This window comes from Colobus angolensis, unplaced genomic scaffold (genome assembly GCF_000951035.1).
Source record: "Colobus angolensis palliatus isolate OR3802 unplaced genomic scaffold, Cang.pa_1.0 Scaffold98, whole genome shotgun sequence".
NCBI classification, from domain to species: domain Eukaryota; kingdom Metazoa; phylum Chordata; class Mammalia; order Primates; family Cercopithecidae; genus Colobus; species Colobus angolensis.
In genome coordinates this window covers 388,068-407,775 of record NW_012123820.1, presented here as the reverse complement: position 1 = coordinate 407,775, position 19,708 = coordinate 388,068, and the positions used below count along the sequence as shown (strand labels likewise).

Genomic DNA, 19,708 nt, shown 5'->3' with positions numbered 1-19,708 from the left:
GTCTACCTTTGTCTCAGGCTCTGCTTTCAAGAATAACCTAGATTAAAACAGGGGGTAAGTGCGTTGTTGGTACATTACATAATGCAGGGATGTAATTTTCCTTGACTCTGTGCATGCTACAAAGAAACACTTATTCAGATGGCAGCATAGTTGAGGATTTTCACCTTCTTCCTTTTTGAAAGCTCATGGTCCATCCTGAGCCTGACCACCTAAAGAAAAAAAAGTTGTCGTAATTAGGTTACAATTAAACAGGCAAATATCTTTGTGAGGATGACTCTAAGCATTTTTTTTTTTCTGTCTGAGGGAGTCATCAGCAATTTGGCTGGATATTTTCGTCTAATATGGAAGAGCCCTCAGTCTACTTAATCATGCAAAGATTTGTTGCTTTGGAAACAAGCATATTAAATTTCTTATTTTCCTTGGTAAAAAAACTGGATCTTGGCTGGGTGTGGTGGCTCACCCCTGTAATCTCAGCACTTTGGGAGGCTGTGGAGGGTGGATCACTTGAGTCCAGGAGTTCGAGACCAGCCTGAGCAACATGGTGAGACCCTGTCTCTATTAACAATATAAAATTTTTTTTAAAAAAGTAAAACAAAAAAGCTGGATCTTTTAGTGCTATAACTCTTTTTGTTAAGAAGATAAAAAACATAAATTACTGGAACACTATCAGGGCTTTCTTCATTCATGAAGGAATGAAGGAATCCTCTGAAAGATACCGAGAGTTATTAGAAATAAATTGAGGTTGTCCATATGCAAGCACTAAGTGAAAACGTTAACAATGATAATTTTTTACTCATTTGGTTCTGAAGACACTTCAGAGAACAAAATTGATTAAAATCCCTTTCTTATTAAACCTGTATTCCAGTGGAACAGAAAGTTAAGACAATAAACCAAGTAAATCATTACAATACATTGAATTTAAAATAAAAGCTACAGCCAGGCATGATGGTGCACGCCTGTAATTCTAGCTACTCAGGAGGCTGAGGCAGGAGAATTGCTTGAACCCGGGAGGGTGGAGGTTGCAGTGAGCTGAGATCGCATCACTGCACTCCATTCTGGGTGACAGAGCGATGCTCCATCTAAAAAAAAAAGGCGGGGGGTATGCAGATGAAAATAAACAAGAGATGGTATATGGCTTGAATTATGTACCCCCAAAATTCATATGTTGAAGGCCTAACCCCTAGTACCTCATAAGGTAACTATACTCGTAGATAAGGTTTTTAAGGAGGCAATTACGTTAAAATGAGGCCCTTTGGATGGGTCCTAATCTAATCTAAATGCTGTCTTTATAAAAGAAAATTTGCACATGCAGAGACACACCAGGGCACTCACTCACAGAGAACAAACCATGAGAGGACACAGAGAGAAGGTGGCCAATGGCCAGTCAAGGAGAGAGGCCACAGGAGAAATCAAACCTGCTGCCATCTTGTTCTTGGACTTCTAGTCTCCAGAGCTAAGAAAATAATTTTCTGAGGGTTAAGCCACTGGGTCTGTGGTGCTTTACCATGGCAGCCCCGCAAACTAACCCAGATGCTGAGAGAATGTATAAGTTTTTTGTTTTGGTTTGTTTCATTGGTAGGTCTCACTGAGAAAAATGACATTAGAACAAAGACCTGTGGAAGAGTCAGTTATATAAATATTTGGGGGCAGGAGCCTTCTGGAAGAGGGAAAAGCAATCCCCAAAGCCCTGATCTGGAAGGAGGCCAGGGAGGTTTGCTACATAGAGCATTAGAAGATGAGGTTAGAAAGGTATGGGACAGGGAGGCAGATCACAGGAGAGAAGGGTTCTCAGTGGATGCAGGTCCGTAGTGTGCACCAACAGGATATTTTGAAAAACTGTGAGGAATTTTGGCATTACTATGATTGCGGTGGTGGTAATGTTAGTGGGCAGGCAACATTTATGTTAAAAGAATAGCCATGCTTAGGACCCTTCCACCTGGCAAAGTATTTTTTCCACATTCGATGTGACTTTAAAATGCCCTGCTGCTCATTCATGGAGATGTAACACTTTATAACCTTTTATGCTAACCTCTAAACTCCATTAATGGCAATATAGGTTACTGGGATCAACTCTTCATTAAACAAGTAAACATTCTGGATAAATATATGTGATCAAATTTGGGGAACCTTTGCTAATACTTTTTCAAGTATTTTTCTGCCTGATAGTTTCTTTCCTTGACTTTTGAAAGTCCAATTTCATGTAAGTTAGATGTCTTTATATTATTTCATGAGTCACCATGTTCTGTTTATTATAAACTTTTTTTTTCTCAGTGCACTTTAAATTTGGATGATTTCTATTGACTTTTTTTTTTTTTGAGATGGAGTCTCGCTCTGTTGCCCGGGCTGGAGTGCAATGGCGCAATCTCAGCTCACTGCAGCCTCCATCTCCCCAGTTCAAGCGATTTTCCTGCCTCAGCCTCCCAAGTAGATGGGATTACAGGTGTGCACCACCACACTCAACTAATTTTTGTATTTTTAGTAGAGACGGGGTTTCACCATGTTGACTAGGCTGGTCTCAAACTTCTGACCTCTGACCTCAAATGATTTGTCCGCCTCGGCTTCCTAAAGTGCTGGGATTACAGGCATGAGCCACTGTGCCTGGCTCTCTATTGACCTATCTTTAAGTTTCCTGATTCTCCTTACTGTGCGTCCAATCTACTGATAATCCCATCAAATAATTTCAGTTACTATATTTTTCAGTTCTAGGGGTTCCATTTTGTTCTTCTTCTATTACTTGTATTTATCTTGAAATTCTCTGTCTTCATTTATCATAGCTACCCTTAGTAAGAATCTTTAATAATTTAAAATAACCATAAATATATTTTATATTCCCTTTCTACTGATTCCAACATCTGGAGGTCTATTTCTATTGATTTATGACAAAGGTGATGTTGCAGAGCAGTGGGGAAAGGACTTTCTTTTCCAAGAAAAACTTAGGTCAGTTGGATAGCTACATGAAAAAAAAAAATAGTCCTCACTTGCCACCATATGCCAAAATTAATTTTAGGTAGTTAGCACATCTAAGTGTTCCAAGAAAAAACTTAAAGTTCCAGATGGTAACGTAAGAGAATGCCCTTGTCACCTTGGGGTAGGCAATGATTTCCTACAGGTTAGCAAAAGCACTAACCATGAACAAAAAGTGATAAATTAGACCTCAATAAAAATTAAAGATTTACCTTTATCAAAATCTAAAAATGAGAGAGTTAAAATGCAAGCCTTTAATTAGGAAAAGGTGTTTGTTTGCAGCACTTATCTAGAATATACATATCAAGTAGAAGAAGATTAGCCAACAGAAAAATGGGTGAATGCCTAAAAGCCACTTTACTAAAGAGCATATCCGAGTGGCCAATAATTACATGAAAGATGCTCTTTATCTTTAGTCATCCGAGAAATATAAATTAATACTATATAAACCCCAAATGTTGGAGAGGACATGGAACAATGAGAACTCTCATCATATAATGCTGGCAGGTCTGTAAATTAAAAAAACTGCTTGGCACTGTAATTATAGCTGGTTATGAGCAAACCTTTGATATGTATCCCTACAGAAATGTGTATCTATGTGAACTGATTCACAGAATAATGTTCACAGAAGTATTATCTGTAATAGCTCCAAACCTGGAAAGAACTTGAATGTCCAGTATCAGCGTAAGGGACCAGTCACAAAAGACCGCATATCATACGATGCAATTTTTGTGAGATGCCCAGAATAGGCAAATCTATAGAGCAGAAAAATTAGTGGTTGCTTGGGACTAGAAAGGATAGGGAATTGGGGTTGTGGGAGTAATTGCTAAAGGGTATGAAGTTGCCAAGTGATGGAAATTTTCTAAAATTGACTGTGGTGATGGTTGCATATATCTGTGAATACGCTGAAAGCATTGAATTGTACACATTGAATTGCACGCTTTAAGTGGATGAACTGTACATCTCAATACATCTGTAATTAAGAAAAAATAACAGCAAAAAGAATAAATTGTGTATACTCATATAACTGAATTTCATACAGCCTAGAATAAAATTTTAAAAAAGACTTGTTACATGCAATGACATGGAGAATTCAAATATAATATAAAGTGAAATAAACCAAATACTATAAAATATTTACCAAGTAATTCATTTCATGTGAAATGTCAGAATAGACAAAACTAACAGGGAGATGAAGAATGCTACTATTAGTTAATTTCTTGAGCTGGGTTGTGGTTGCCCGGACATGTTTGTGTTAATCTTTGAAAGTTTACTGAAATGTATTTGTCATTTGTACGCTTTCTTGTATGCTGTACTACAACACAAGTTTTATTAAAAGTATTTCAAAAATCCAATTGTTCAGTAAGTTGTCCTATAATATGCATTAAAAAATAATTTAAAAATAGACGAGCATTTCAAAAGTTATTTTTTGTGGGTTAGGGTTACGGAGAATTTATTTTCTCCTATATAGGTCTCAGAATTTTCCAAATGACCATGGTAGACATATACTACATTTATCCCCAGAAAAAATACTATTAAAATACAATTGTCTGAGATAATCTTGTATTACTTTTACACTAAACTCATTTAGTTCAAATGTGGGGACTTCAGCTTTTGCTCCCAGATGAAAAGAGCTTGTCATTTTGGAGCAAAGGAGGGCGTGGCAGTTGGTCAGAGTGTTTCCTGGTGGCTTAGGAGGCTGCCAGGAACTCACCACGGGCCACCGGCCTAGGGGGAGGAGCTGAGGTGCAGGTGCAGGGAGGGATTCAAGAGACTGAACTAAACCTGGGTGGGTCCCAGTCCTCATAAAACCTGGATCCTAACTGCAAAACTATGGTCGGGCCTAGGAAGCGGTGGAGGACTCACTGGCGCTCTAGCCTCTGTGCTGGGTGCATTAGTGATTAGGCTTTAATCATCACAGTCCTCATGATTCTATTTTTGTAAGGCCAGCAGCTCAGAGTGGTTTTTACATTGTCAAAACAAAGACGAATACGCTACAGAGACATTTCCAGGCCCAAATTCTAGAGTATTTGCTTTCTGGCTCTTTACAGAAAAAGTGGGCAAACTTCTTGATTAGAGACTCTAGGCAGAAGAATTCTAAGGTATTTAAAATGTTTACCTGGGAATGCGCTTGCTGGCGAGGCGGAGCCGGCGCCGGCGTGAAGCAAGTGTGCCCAGGGGCACTGGTTCCACGCGATGCTGGATTGCCTAGGCTGGTCAGACGGAGCAAATTGGAATCCACCGACGAAAATTCACCTCTGAAGGATCCAGTCTGGAAAGGGATGGCCGGGCTCTTCCTGGACACGGGTGCCCAAAAGGATGAGGATGCTCTCTGCGGCCCTTGGCGGATCGCAAAGGAGCAGGGCTCCGGTCTGCTATCTGGGAAAGCATCTTTGTCACTCGTCAAGAAGCCAACGGAGCCCCTGCGGAGTTTTCTTTCCCTTTCTCTGCGGCGGGCAGAAGAAGCGCATTGAGCGGTTCGCCGGCTGTCTGCAACTTTGCGAGCTGAGCCGCGTGGGTGCGGCCGGCCGACCGGCGCGTGCGCAGTGAGCTCTCAGCGCTTCCCACCGCGCAGGCTCGGGGTTGGCCTCCGCGCCCCGGGCTAGTGCGCCCTTCTCGGGTCCCCTAGGTCGCGGGGCAGCCAGGGCGGAAGGGCTTGTTCATTATTTTGAGAGTTTGTTATGAACGTCATAACCCTTCGTCCTTAAGTATTGCCGATACTTGACCTACGCAAGAGACAATGTCATGTGATTCAGCCTAATATCTCAGTATGTATCCCCTCAGAAAAAGGGATTGTTCTACATTCTCAACCCCGCGCTATTGACATTTTGGGCAGGATGAATTTTTGCTGTCTGTGCCCGTGAGGTGGGGGTGACGGGGTGGGGTGGGGGTGTCCTGAGCTAAACAACCACTATTTAGCAGCATCCCTGGCCTCTACCCATTAGGTGCCAGTGGCAAACCCCTCCCCCAATTGTGACAACCAACGATGCCTCCAGACACTGCCAAACCCACAAGGTGTGGTTGGGGGGTGGAGGGGGGAGGGGTGGTGGTGAGGGTTGGGGGAAAAAGGAGTGGTGCAAAATTGCCTCAATTGAGGACCACAGGATCACAATGCGCATCATCATGCTTAGGAAATGTAACATTGTTAGATTACAATAATCGGATATATTTCATATTTGAATTTCCTCAGTTGTCCCAAAATGTCCTTCTTTGCCCTATAGTTTGTAAAATGTAAATCCGAGATTTAACAAGAATCACATAGTGCATCAGTAAGAATCACATATTGCAGTTGTCAAGTCTCTTTCGTGTCCTTCAATATAGAACAGTTTCCTAGCCTTTTTTTGTTTGTTTCTCCTGGTATTGACATTTCTGAAAAGTCTAACCCAGTGGTCTTCCAGAATATCCTTCAATTTGGAGATGTCAGATTGGTTCCTCATTATACGATTCACGAGTAATATGTATGTACACACGAACATATATGCAGGAATTCTACCTATGTGAATTTTATCTATTTTCAAATGACTTTTTAGCTGTCATAACATTTAATTTAAAAAGCACCCCCTGAGGAGCGATTTTAAATATTTTTATCGCATACATAAATTTCCACATTGTAATTGGATCAAAGATATATTTTCTTTTTTTTTCCACATTGATCTTATTGTCTACTTATGGGCTAATATTATACTGTTTTTATTAGAGACTGTATTTCAGTATCTGGTAGGGCTAGACTGCGTTATTGCTGTTTTCTGAAGTTTTTTTTATATGCTTGGTTATTTTTTCACGTAAACTATAGAATATAGCTGTGTAAAAATACTTTCTAAAAAAAAATCTTCTGCATATCGTTTCCGTTTATGATGTTGCATTTTCCTTTTGACATTTTTTTCCTTTTGAAAAGCAAGGTTTATTTTTTCTTTTGCTCAAGTTTCAGCTTTGTATCTTTCAAGAAAGCATCATAAAGGTTTTTCACTTGTTAAATGTATTCTTAGAGTATTTCTCTTTTTTTGTTGGAATTATCTCTTCTACTTTTCCTTATAATGGCTAGATTCTTACATAAATTAAGGTACTGATTTCTGTGTCTAATTTTGTATCTTGCAACCATATTGAATCTCCTGTTGCTTCCAGGAGTTTCATGTTGATTGTATCTGCATCTCTGTTTACACTTTTATATAATTGCAGTGATTATCTATTTTGAATTTCAAATTGCCCATCTTTGGTCATTTTTGGCTCCTTTATTTGACACAAGCTCAAATGTCTTGATTGCTTTCTGAGACTGTAAGAGTTCCAGTGTCATATTGTACATTTACTGCCTCAGACGTAGAATCAGTCATTTCTCAAAGGTGTCCTGATTGCTTCTAGTGAAAAAGGTATTTGGATGCTACAATCTGCACTTAAAGATGTTCATGGTTAAATGGCTTATCACTTCCCAGACTCTTCAACACAAGATCTAGGAGAGATGTAGTTTTTCAAAGAAAGATGAAAATAAATAATAAATTTGTGTCGATATTCCAATTCTAATAGAAGATTATAGGGTTTTTACTTACTTGATTTTATGTTGCGTCTCTTTTCCCCGATGCTGAAAATCATGGCTCCTAAATGATATTAACAGAATAATTTACTTTTCTCCATAATATATATAATAGTTTCCAAAATCTACCAGTATTACAACTGTTAGTAAAAATGTTAGATGTAGCTAAATACAGTTAGGCTTATTTATCTCATGTTTTAAAATCTAGGTTGCTTTCTGGGTGCAGTGGTTCACACCTGTAATCCCAGCGCTTTGGGAGGCTGAGGCACGTGGATCACTCAAGGTCAGGAGTTCAAGAGCAGACTGTCCAGTTGCGCCACTGTGCTGCAGCCTCGGTGACAGAGGGAGACGCTAACAAAACAAAACAAAACAAAACAAACAAACAAAAAAAAACTAGGTTGCTCAATTAAAAAGAAAATTAAATCCAAAATCCAAAATGGAAAAGAACCTTAAATATATCTAACGTTTTCTTTTTGAGTGAAATATCTAATTCGTACATTTCATTATTTATTTAAATTATCACTTTTGTTCTGAACACTCTTTAGCTGCGTCTTGTCAATTCTAATGTCATATTTTCATTTTTTTTCTAGAAATTCTCAGTATTAATTGATATTTCCCTTTGTGGCAAGCTATGTTTAATAGAAAAATTTTAAATTTCAAGATGGGGCTTTCTTATGTTTTGATTATAACTTTCTAGTTTTATTATATTATGGTGAATATTTATATTCTATTTATGTGATTTATTGAGGCATACATGTCTGTATTATAAATTAGAGTCAATTTTCATAAGTGTTTTTGTATTTTTTTGTCTAAGGTAAATGTACTATAGTCTGCTATTATTAGTGTATTTCGATTTCTCTTTGAATCTCTTATAATTCCTACGTGTGAAAGTAGCTGCTATGTTATTCACTGCATACCTTTTCATAAATCTTTTATTTTCACTGTGAATTGTAGCCTTTAGGATTATAAGATGTTCTTTGTCTCAATAATGGTTTTTGGTCTCAATTTTATTTTATTGAATTTCAAAATCTCAATTCTTTCTTTGTTTAATTTGCATTTTCTTAGTAGACCTTTACCCATCCTTCCTTTCATTGTTAGCATTTCTGAATTGTTTTGTTTTAGGTGAGTCTTTGTCTTTTATATACAGCATAGAGTTGGGTTTTCCTTTGAAATCAACCTATTTTTCTTTTTGTTTTAACACTGAAGTTGAGCCCTCTGTTGGCTGATATGTTTGGTCTCAGTTATCTCCTGTATTATATTTACCTGTGTAATATGTAGCGTTTTTGATGGTGATAAGTGCTATTGAGGAAAATAAAGGAGAAAGGGTGCATAAAAAATGCTGGGGAGAATATTCCATTTTAAATAGGTGGTCAGGGAAGGCCTCACGGAGGAAGTGGTTTTTGCACAAACACTTGAAATAGGCAAAGGAATGAATCATTTGGATAAATGAGGTAAGATTGTTCCTGACAGAGGACAGCTAGGGCCAAGGCCCTGAGGCATAGAGTACCTAGTACGCTCTAAGGAACAGCAAGGGAGCTGTTGTGAGTGATCAAAGCTGGTAAGCAGGAAAATAGTAGGAGATAAGGCCAGAGGATCAGATAGGGCCCTGTCAGTAGGGAGCAAAGAATCCCTCCTTCAAGAGGAATTTTGGTACCAGATGTTGAAATAATACATCTGCTATACCACAGTAATAAATTAATAACTGTATGAGAACACATAAATAACCCTGGGAATTCTAGTCTAGGTAGGAGAGGAAACTAGGCTTGCAGGTATGATATTTTGGGTATAACTCAAATTATGCATAAAAGAAGTTTCATATTTGCTAACTTTGAGGGTTGGATTACTAAGAACCTTTCCCAACCTGTCCTATTTCAACAATCTTTGAATATTCTTCAAGTCTCTCATATTTCAGTTTGTACTTCATATTCCACCTCCAAACATATCAGATATAGATAACAACTATAGCTTTTGGCTATTTATCTGAAGCTGTGCATTTTCAGAGGAAGAATCTTATTGCAACATTCACATTAATGAAAGGTATTTTGACTAATATTCAAACAGCATGAAAAACTAAAATTCTATACTCAGAAGCTTGATAAAGGACAGAAAATGAGAGATTTTTTTGAATTTTTTTTAAAAAGTCAAGTATTTTAAAAGAGTTTTTTGTATTTTTTGTGTTGTTTTTCTTTTTATAAGAAATCTGTTTTGACAGAAAACTATATGGCAGATGTGTGCGTGTGTTTGTGTGTTTGGGGGAGGAATAGGGATGAATTCAGTCTGTAATCTGGAAAAACTGTATCTAGGATGGGAACAGAGAAGGGACAAACTTTATATGTATATACAAGATTACTTTTTCCTTTTCATGATGTGTTTTATTTGGAAGCATTTACATCTTCTCTTTTTCTTTTCCTCCCTTTTTTTCCTTCACCTTTCTTTTTCTTAAGCTAAGCTGTCACAGTGAAATACTGTGACTAAGCCACAACTCATATAGAAAACTGAACGGTGCATTGTAAAATAGGACACAAAACAAAAGACTTCATCTGAGGGCTGAGATCATCACGAGTACACAGACCCACTGCAGTAATTCAACAGTGTTTCTCAGAGCCCGGGACAATTTCTTCAATTCTTGGTATCCTACTGCCCCCTGCTGTTCATGTGGAAGCACTGACTACAGAAATTAAAGTTTTCATAACATTGCACAGGTTTTAGTGCAACGTTAGTGTGCTATCAAAGAAAGTTAAGTAGTTCAAAGATTTAAACAGAGTAATTTAAGGAATTGCTTTCTAAAAGGCTGAATATCAAACATATTACAAAGACGCTTTCTCTACTCTCTAATATGTTGAAGAGAAATCTAATCCAGTTATTTGGCTTGTGAATCTGGTTTCGTTTTTAAGTTTCTGAGGGGAGCAGAGCAGAAGAAGGCAATTGAGGTAGCTTAGAGATAAATTGGTAAAGAGAAAGCAGGGAGTAGATGGAGAAAATGAAAGTAAAAATGTGCAAGAAGGAGGGGGTAATGAATAATTTACATCCTCGAGGGTAAAGCAGCTCAGTCCTGAACAGATCATTTACATTCCTCAAGGGGGTCGGGCAGAAACGGGCTCCACGGAAAAGCCCGGATGGACCATTTGTGAGCCTCACTTCTGCCTTCTGCACCTGGATTTGATCATGGAAACCTCTCATAGCCGTTAGGATGTGAGTTGGGGCCTCTGAAGCAGGGCAGAGGCACATCATCTTTGGAGCTGATTTCCTGGCCTTCTCTGCAATTTGTGAAGAGCTCAGGGGCTGTCTCCTGGATGCAAGTCAGCCCACGTGCAAATGCGTATGTGTGAGCATGCGAGTTGGATGTTATATGTTCCAGGTTTTAGACTCTGAGGGCTGCTAGTTCCTGCATGGCAGACCTTCCCCTTGGGATTAAGTAATAAGGCGCCAGTGTCCCCTGTCACTTAGTAAAAGTAGTTAGAAGCTTGGGGCCTTGCTTCAGCATTTTTTTTTTGCTGGGACTCTTTCTCCATGAGGAACAGGATCGGAGAAGAAACATTCAATATTTAGAAAGTTAAATGTATCCATGTTATGATAAATGTAGAAATCCAGTCCAAACTGCTCTTGAAAGATGTAGTTTTTACTATAAATACTATAGGAGTGTCACTTCTAAAAATTCCGAAGTTCCTATTTCAAAGGCACAATGATGGATTTTAAGAAGTAAAACTTTGAGACAATATTTACGTGGTTTATTTCAGGTAACAATTAATAACCTGATTCCTTAATGCTTGGGGCTGTTACGTTCATAGCATTGCTTTTAGTGCTGTCATTTTCTATTTCTCTTGTATGACGTATTGTATTAGTCCGTTTTCATGCTGCTAATAAAGACATACCTTCACAAAAGAAATAGGTTTAATTGGACTTACACTTCCACGTGGCGGGGGAAGCTTTACAGTCATGGCAGAAGGCAAGGAAGAGCAAGTCATCTTACATGGATGGCAGCAGGCAAAGAGAGAGAGCTTGTGCAGGGGAATTCCTCTTTTTAAAACCATCAGATCTCGTGAAACGTTTTCACTATCACGAGAACGGCACAGGAAAGACTTGCCCCTGTGATTCAGTTACCTCCCACCGGGTCCCTCCCACAACACGTGAGAATTAAAGGTGAGATTTGGGTGGGGACACAGCCAAACCATATCATTCCTCCCCGACTCCTCCCAAATCTCATGTCCTCACGTTTCAAAATCAATCGTGCCTTTCCAGCAGTCCCTCAAAGTCTTAACTCATGCCAGCATTCACTCAGAAGTCCACATCTGATACAAGGCAAGTCCCTTCCACCTATAAGCCTGTAAAATCAGAAGCAAGTTAGTTACTTCCTGGATACAATGTAGGTACAGGCATTGGGTAGCCATTTCAAATGGGAGAAATTGGCCAAAACAAAGGGGCTGTAAGCCCCATGCAAGTCCAAAATCCAGCGGGGCAGTCAAATCTTAAAGCTCCAAAATGATTTCTTTTCACTCCATGTCTCACATCCAGGTCATGCTCATGCAGGAGGTGGGCTCCCAAGGTCTTGGGCAGCTCAGCCCCTGTGGCTTTGCAGGGTATAGCCTCCTCTTGACTGTTTTCACGGGCTGGCCTTGAGTGTCTACGGTTTTTCCAGGCGCACGCCGCAAGCTGTTGGTGGATCCACCATTCTGGGGTCTGGAGGATGATGGTCCTCTTCTCACAGCTCTACTAGGCGATGCCTCAGTAGGGATACTGTATGGGGGCTCTGACCCCGCATTTCACTTCCACACCGCCCTAGCAGAGGTTCTCCAGGAGGGCCCCACCCCTGCAGCAAACTATCGCCTGGGTGTCCAGACATTTCCATACATCTTCTGAAATCTAGGTGGAGGTTCCCAAACCTCAATTCTTGACTTGTAGGCACCCACAGGCTCAACACCACATGGAAGCTGCCCAGGCTTGGGGCTTGTACCCTCTGAAGAAACAGTCTGAGTTGTACCTTGGCCCCTATAAGTCACCATTGGAGTGCCTGGGACGCAGGGCACCAAGTCCCTAGGCTGCACACAGCATGGGGACCCAGGGCCCAGCCCATCCTAAGCCTTCTGGCCTGTGATGGGAGGGACTGCTGTGAAGACCTCTGACATGCCCTGGAGACACCTTTCCCATTGTCTTGGGGATTAACATTCAACTCCTCGTTATTTATGCAAATTTCTGTAGCTGGTTTGAATTTCTCCTCAGAAAATGGGTTTTTCTTTTCTATCACATTGTCAAGCTGCAAATTTTCCAAACTTTTTATGCTCTGCTTCCCTTATAAACTGAATGCCTTTAACAGCACTGAAGTCACATCTTAAATGCTTTGCTGCTTAGAAATTTCTTCTGCCAGATACCCTAAATCATCTCTCTCAAGTTCAAAATTCCACAAATCTAGGGCAGGAGCAAAATGCTGCCAGTCTCTTTGCTAAAACATAACGAGTCACCTTTACTCCAGTTCCCAACAAGTTCCTCATCTCCATCTGAGACCACCTCAACCTGGACCTTATTGTCTATGTTGCTTTCAGGCTTTTAGTCAAAGCCATTCAACAAGTTTTTAGAAGTTCCAAACTGTCCCACATTTTCCTGTCTTCCTATAAGCCCTCCAAACTGTTCTAACCTCTACTTGTTATCCAGTTCCAAAGTTGCTTTCACATTTTCAGGTGTCTTTTCAGCAACACCCCACTCTACTGGTACTGATTGACTGTCTTAGTCCATTTTTCATGCTGCTGATAAAGACATACCTAAGACTGGGCAATTTACAAAAGAAAGGGGTTTAACTAGACTTAGTTCCGTGTGGCTGGGGGAGCCTCACAATCATGGCAGAAGGCAAGGAGGAGCAAGTCATGTCTTACATGGATGGCAGCAGGCAAAGAGAGAGAGCTTGTGCAGGGGAATTCCTCTTTTTAAAACCATCAGATCTCATGAAACTTACTATCATGGGAACATTACGGGAAAGACTTGTCCCCCGATTCAGTTGCTTCCCACTGTGTCCCTCCCATAACACGTGGGAATTCAAGATGAGATTTGGGTGGGGGCACAGCCAAGCCATATCACTTATTAATATTTATTTTCTCAGAGTTATATTCTCCATTTGGGCAGTGCTAAAGATGTGAAGAAACACAGGGCAGACTGTGTCTTTAAGACTTTTATAGTAATTTAGAAAAATGTAGAACCACAGCATGATAATCATGTAAGAGTGAGGTGGGGCCAAGAATAAGATAATAATCTCCCCATTGTCTTTTATTCTATCAGTTTACCCCATCCCCTCCCCTCCCTTTCCCTCCTCCCCATCCCATCCCATCCACATCCCCTCCCCATCCCATCCCATCCACATCCCCTCCCATTTCTCCCTTCACCTCTTTACTATTTCATTTTATTTGTATTGATATTTAAATTTCAAATCAAGAATACTGGCTATTCTGTTTATATAATTTTGCTCAATCTGTAGTACTCCAGGACATAGTACAATGTTTACATATAGTTGCAACAAATCTCTGTTGCATGAACACCAACACACTTATTAATTGCCTAGCATTGTGCTGCTCCTGTGTAAAACAGATGTACATTTGATTTCAGGAAAGGAGAAAAGTTAAGTTGGAGGGAATTTATGTAGACCTATAGGAAGAATTAGAAATATTTCTTTGTATTCAGATTCCTAGGGGCGATGAGAAAGTTCGTTAATGAAAAAAGCTAGGACACAAAAATTTCACCTTGTAAGTACCTGTGGAAATATTTGTCTTTAATGGTTTTCTTACGTTGCTAAGAATGATCAACTTTTAACATTTCCCTTTGTGTAGTTCCTTATCAGATCTGTGTACACGCACCTACCAAAGATAGGGTGGGAACTTGCATCTTTTATCAGTCCTGGAGAGCAGATGAACATGAGACCTGTTTTTCAAAAATAAATTTAAACTTATTTTTTTTTTTTAAATCAAGAACTAACTTACCAGTGTTTCTCTGTACAAAATTTACAGTTAATCGAAACCTGGTTTTGCCTTCTTAACTGTTTGCAACCCAAATTGCCTGCTCTTATTTAATTGTTTTACTAAATTGTATTGAATGCTAATATCTAACAAAGTTGTAGCCCTAGGTGGTTCCAAAATTTCATTAAGTTATTGAGAAGTGGATCTTCTCTGCAAGTGTATTGTGGTGTATACTATAAAGTTGTATTTATATTCTCTTTTCTTCCCCTTCTACAGTTCCAGGGACTCCTCATAGAAAGTTTGGAACTACTTTCTGTTATGTGGTAGTGGTAGAAATTCGGATGGAGGAAATTCACAGCGTTAAAAAAATAAATTGTTGATAATAACAAAATAGTTTCAAGGCCTCTTTTAATTCTCATATTTTGTGATTTTCCTTCACATCAGACATTGCATAAAGTGTGTTAAAAAAAGGTCCCAACTTTTGAGTTTCATTTCAATTAGACAGTAGTTTACTGTCCAATTCAATCACTAGGAAATATTTTGTGAGTATTTCATTGCGTAGGGTGCTGGAATAGATGCTGATTAGAGAGAACTGCACAGACAATGTTCCTGTCCTCAGGTTATTTATAATAGAATGTGAGATGAAAATTTAAAAAAGGTCAAAACACAGAATTAGAAGAAAAGATGAGTGAAGTATTTAGCATTTTACTTCTATTTCAGTAAAATGTCTCTTGGAAGCCTTGGGAGGCAGGATAGAATGATTAAAAATGTTCAAAGAACAAACCTTCATCTCAAATTATCCACCTAAAAAGTTGGAATTCATAAGTGTAGGCCTCCTCTATAGATACAGCAAGGAATCAGCCTTCCTCTATCCGCAGACCCCCTACATCTTGTTTAAGCCTGGATCATCTCCGTTTGGATTACGGAAAACCAATGGAAATTGTTAGAGCTTCTCCTTATTGATCTTTCTTGCAAAGCCAGATAGATAATATGGTTGAGATTTAGAAGAGAAAAAAAGGTCCACGTGACTGAAAAAAAATAAATGTGTTACTGAGATGCTGAAAATATATGATTAAATAGCTCAGATAGACATTACAAATAATTTATGTGTCTTTTAAGTTGGTCAGTATGAGGTTTGTATTTAAATTGCATCTCTCCTCAATTCAAATTGCCTTAGGCTTTTGGGTATTTAAAAATATTTTGTATTCATGAACACTTCTTTTATAATTGATGTGGATGTTTTCTTATAGCCCAAGTCTAATTTGTAAGCTGGAAAGTTCATTTATTTATTCATTTCACATCTGTTATATATTTAATATGAGCCAAATATGATGGTATGATAGTAGGGAGTTTTTTTTGAGATGGAATTTTGCTCTTGTCGCCCAGGCTGGAGTGCAATGGCGCGATCTCAGCTCACTGCAACCTCCGCCTCCTGGGTTCAAGCCGATTCTCTTGCCTCAGCCTCCCAAGTAGCTGGGATTACAGGCCTGTGCCACCATGCCCGGCTAATTTTGTATTTTTAGTAGAGATGGGATTTCTCCGTCAGACTGACGGATTTGGTCAGGCTGGTCTTGAAGTCCTGACCTCAGGTGATCCACCCGCCTCAGCCTCTCAAAGTGCTGGGATTACAGGCATGAGCCACTGTGCCAGTCCTGGGATTGTTTTTTAAGTTAACTCTAAAGCTTACTTACATTATCATGAGCTCTATTTACCTAAATCCCAAGAAATTCTGCATGTGGGACAAAGCAGGGTCCCACCAAGTGACCCTGCTACACCTTGTCTAGATCTCTGTTGTAGCACTTACTGCATTTTTCTTTTTGACATTAATTTTGTCAGCTGGAATGAGAGCAGAGCATTGTCTGGATCGGTCTGATTGTTACTGTGTCCTCAGCACCTAACAAAACCTACAACACAATAGAAACCCAAAAAGTGTGGCTTGGATGAGCAAAGCATCATGTACACATGCATTGCTCTACTAAGGGCAATTTTATTCTCAGTGGGTGTTAAGGCCATTTCACACTCTGGCATATCATCTCTAGGAAAAGGCAAAACCCCTGTTACCTTAATATCTTCCATAATTTGACTGAATATTGAGCCGAAGCTCTTTAATATCACAGTGAAATCTGATTCAAGTCATTTTTGTCATAATTATACCTTAAGGTTTAGATTGAGTTATTTGGGTGATATTTATGAGAACAACTATTTTATACTATTCTTAAGAATATTTTTCAATTTCCTGGTAGGTAAAATCAGGCTTTGGAGAAGCAGTTCTTGCCTGGAGAGACTGATGAGGGGTTCTCTGAGACACCCTTCCTAGCCATCCAGCATTAATTGCTTTCCATGTATTCAGTGGGTTTATGTCCACATAAATATATTTTATGAGTACTTTGAGAATGAAACAGTGCTGAAAGGAGACAGCAGTCATATGCAGCCAGAATTTATGTGAAATTACTAATCATTCTCATTTAGGGTGGGAGTAAATGACGGTACTTTGGAGTGAAATTCTGGTTCTGTCCTTATAGCTCATACAGGATTGTCATTTACTGCTGAGTGGATTGTGCATTGCACAAAGAAACACATCTAAAGTGTACACTAGTTATGTAATAGACATGATAAATTTGAATATTTATTAAGATAATTTTATGAGCAGTAAACTGTCTTGTTTTAATAAAATCAGTATATTGTGGCCAATTTTATTACAGATGGATTAAAATTTGATGAAGAGGTACGGTGTTTTTTTGTTTTGTTTTGTTTTTGAGACAGAGTCTCGCTCTGTTGCCAGGCTGGAGTGCAGTGGCACGATCTTGGCTCACTGCAACCTCCAGCTCCTGGGTTCAAGCAATTCTCCTGCTTCAGCCTCCCGAGTAGCTGGGATTACAGGCACATGCCACCACGCCTGGCTCATTTTTGTATTTTTAATAGAGACAGGGTTTTACCATGTTGGCCAGGACGGTTTCGATCCCCTGACCTTGTGATCCACCTGCCTTGGCCTCCCAAAGTGCTGGGATTACAGGTGTGAGCCATCGTGCCCGGCTGTTGTTTTTAAAGTTTGTACAAAGGCTGTATATGGACTTGCGGTGGCCTGAACTTGGACAAGTTACATAACTCCTTTGGCTTTCACATGGAGATATTAATACCTACCTTGCTAAATTGGTTATAAATATTAGCTGTGTGTGACACACAGTCAGTGTTCAATAAATACTCTAGAATGAATATTAAAGCACTAAGCATAATGTCTGTGATAAAGATTTGGTAAATCGTGGCCCATTTTTGCCTTGAATGAGGGAAATTTTAGATTAATAGTATAGGTGTAAATATATGCCTTTGAAGATTCTTAAGTGTTTCATATTTTACACTTAATTACTGCATGGTACTACCTAAAATGTTCCTAATAAGATGTTTGGGATCCTTCTTTAATTTCCTGAGGAGTACACATCCAGTATAAAGGAAATTATGACTATATGACTCATTGAAAGAAAAAATTAGTGACTCATAGTTGAGCTTATTTTGGAATCCTAAAATATTGGAATCCTAGGTTTGGAAGGAAACATTTAATCCAAACTACCATCAGTTACTTGAATTTCACCTTATTTATCAGATATATATTGATCAGTTATTATACGTTGGAACTGTGCTATGCATGAGGACTACAAAGATAAATGAGATATTCTTGTTGAGAAATTACAGGTCTTCATGTGAACATTTCCAGGGACAATTCACAATTACTAACCTTATTTTTAGGAATCTCTCTTATAACAATTCAAAATTTATCTTTCTCTATCTTTCATTTATTGGCTTGACTTTTCTATTAAGAGTACTAATAAGTAAGCGTAATTATTTTTTAGAAAAATCTTTCTTATATATTAATGAAATTGAGTTTCTTCTGAGACATCTGTTCTTCAACTGAAACATCACTGCATTCCTCTGCTGTTCCTCAAGCCTCTTCACCATTTTGCTCACTCCTTTGAATGCCTTCCAGGTTGTCTGCTAAGACGTGACACACACACATACCAGGGTATCCAGGCTCCAGCTGTAGATCAGCCATCACAGAGAGCAATTACGTTCACATTTCAGATACTGTCTTTCAAATCTGTGGCATGATTAATGCTCATAACTGTCTGATCAATATGTACTATAAACTGTCTCGTCCCTATTGTTTTTTAAAAATTGTATTTATTTTGCACATGTTACCATAAAAGGTATTTTTGGAAGAATACAGATGGTCTTTCTAATTCCTTAAGGAGCTTTTCATATACTGTTCCAACCATCAAAATGATAATAATGAGGGCAACCTTGCTAGAGCTCTAGATTATTGAATTACCATTTAGAAGCCATTTTTGGTCCAGTTAATTTATATATATATAAATTTATAATTAATATATTAATATATTATACATTATTTATATATTATATATAAATAATTATATGTAATATAATTATAATTAATATATTAATAATTTATAATTATTGTATATAATTATATAATTTATAATTTAAGCCACTATAATTTATACAGTTTACAACAGGTAGGTAGCTAAGGAAGGTCTTCTATGGCTTTGCAGATCTGTTTTCTATAAATTGCTGTCTCACTTAAACAACTATTTTTTCAATAAACAATGTGATAAGTAATTCTACTTATAACTCTAAGCACTTACTTAAAAACCTTAATATCTGTTCACTTTTTATTTTAATTAACAAATGCATGAAATGCCTCTTTGTATCAAGTGTACTCTGACTCAGCACTTGGGACAAGTGCCCTGCCTAGCAGAACAGTAGAAGCCAGTTCTAACTCAGTGACCATTTATAGCTGTGCACACTGCTATGCTTTGCTACTTATAGAAGAAGGAAAGGACAAACAGGTATCGTAATGAATTGGAAGATGGAGACAGAGAAGAGACCTCTGTCTGGATGAAGGGTGAATGTTTGGAAGCAGTGGGAGAGGTAGAGCTGGATAGATGGTATGTTAGTTTCCTAGGACTGCTATGCCAAATTACCACAGACTTTGTGGCTGAAAACAATAGAAATTTGCTCTTCCATAGTCAGGAGGCCAGAAGTTTGAAATCAAGGTTTTGACTTGGCCATGCTACCTATCAAGGCTCTGGAGAAGAATCTTCCTTTGTCTCTTTCCATCTTTGGTGGCTCTTGGCAATCCTTAGCATTCCTTGGCTTTTATATGCATCCCTCCAATCTCTGCCGTTGTCTTCACATAACCTTCTTTTCTGTTACTCCTCTGTATCTCTGTGTCCAAATCTCTCTCTCCTTTTTTTTTTTTTTTTTTTTTTTT

At 38.6% G+C, this 19,708-nt stretch overlaps 1 long non-coding RNA gene across 3 annotated transcripts in view; it reads left to right on the top strand.

Annotated features, from left to right (window-relative positions):
• Positions 1-5,531: 5,531 nt before the first annotated feature.
• Positions 5,532-19,708, top strand: part of LOC105505046 — a 126,348-nt gene continuing 112,171 nt past the window's right edge. Inside the window, exon 1 of one of the 3 annotated variants that reach the window (XR_001000687.1) lies at positions 5,532-5,732. This is a non-coding gene — a long non-coding RNA (uncharacterized LOC105505046). The remainder of the gene's footprint in view (positions 5,733-19,708) is intronic. The other 2 variants (XR_001000688.1, XR_001000689.1) reach the window with 2 other exon arrangements.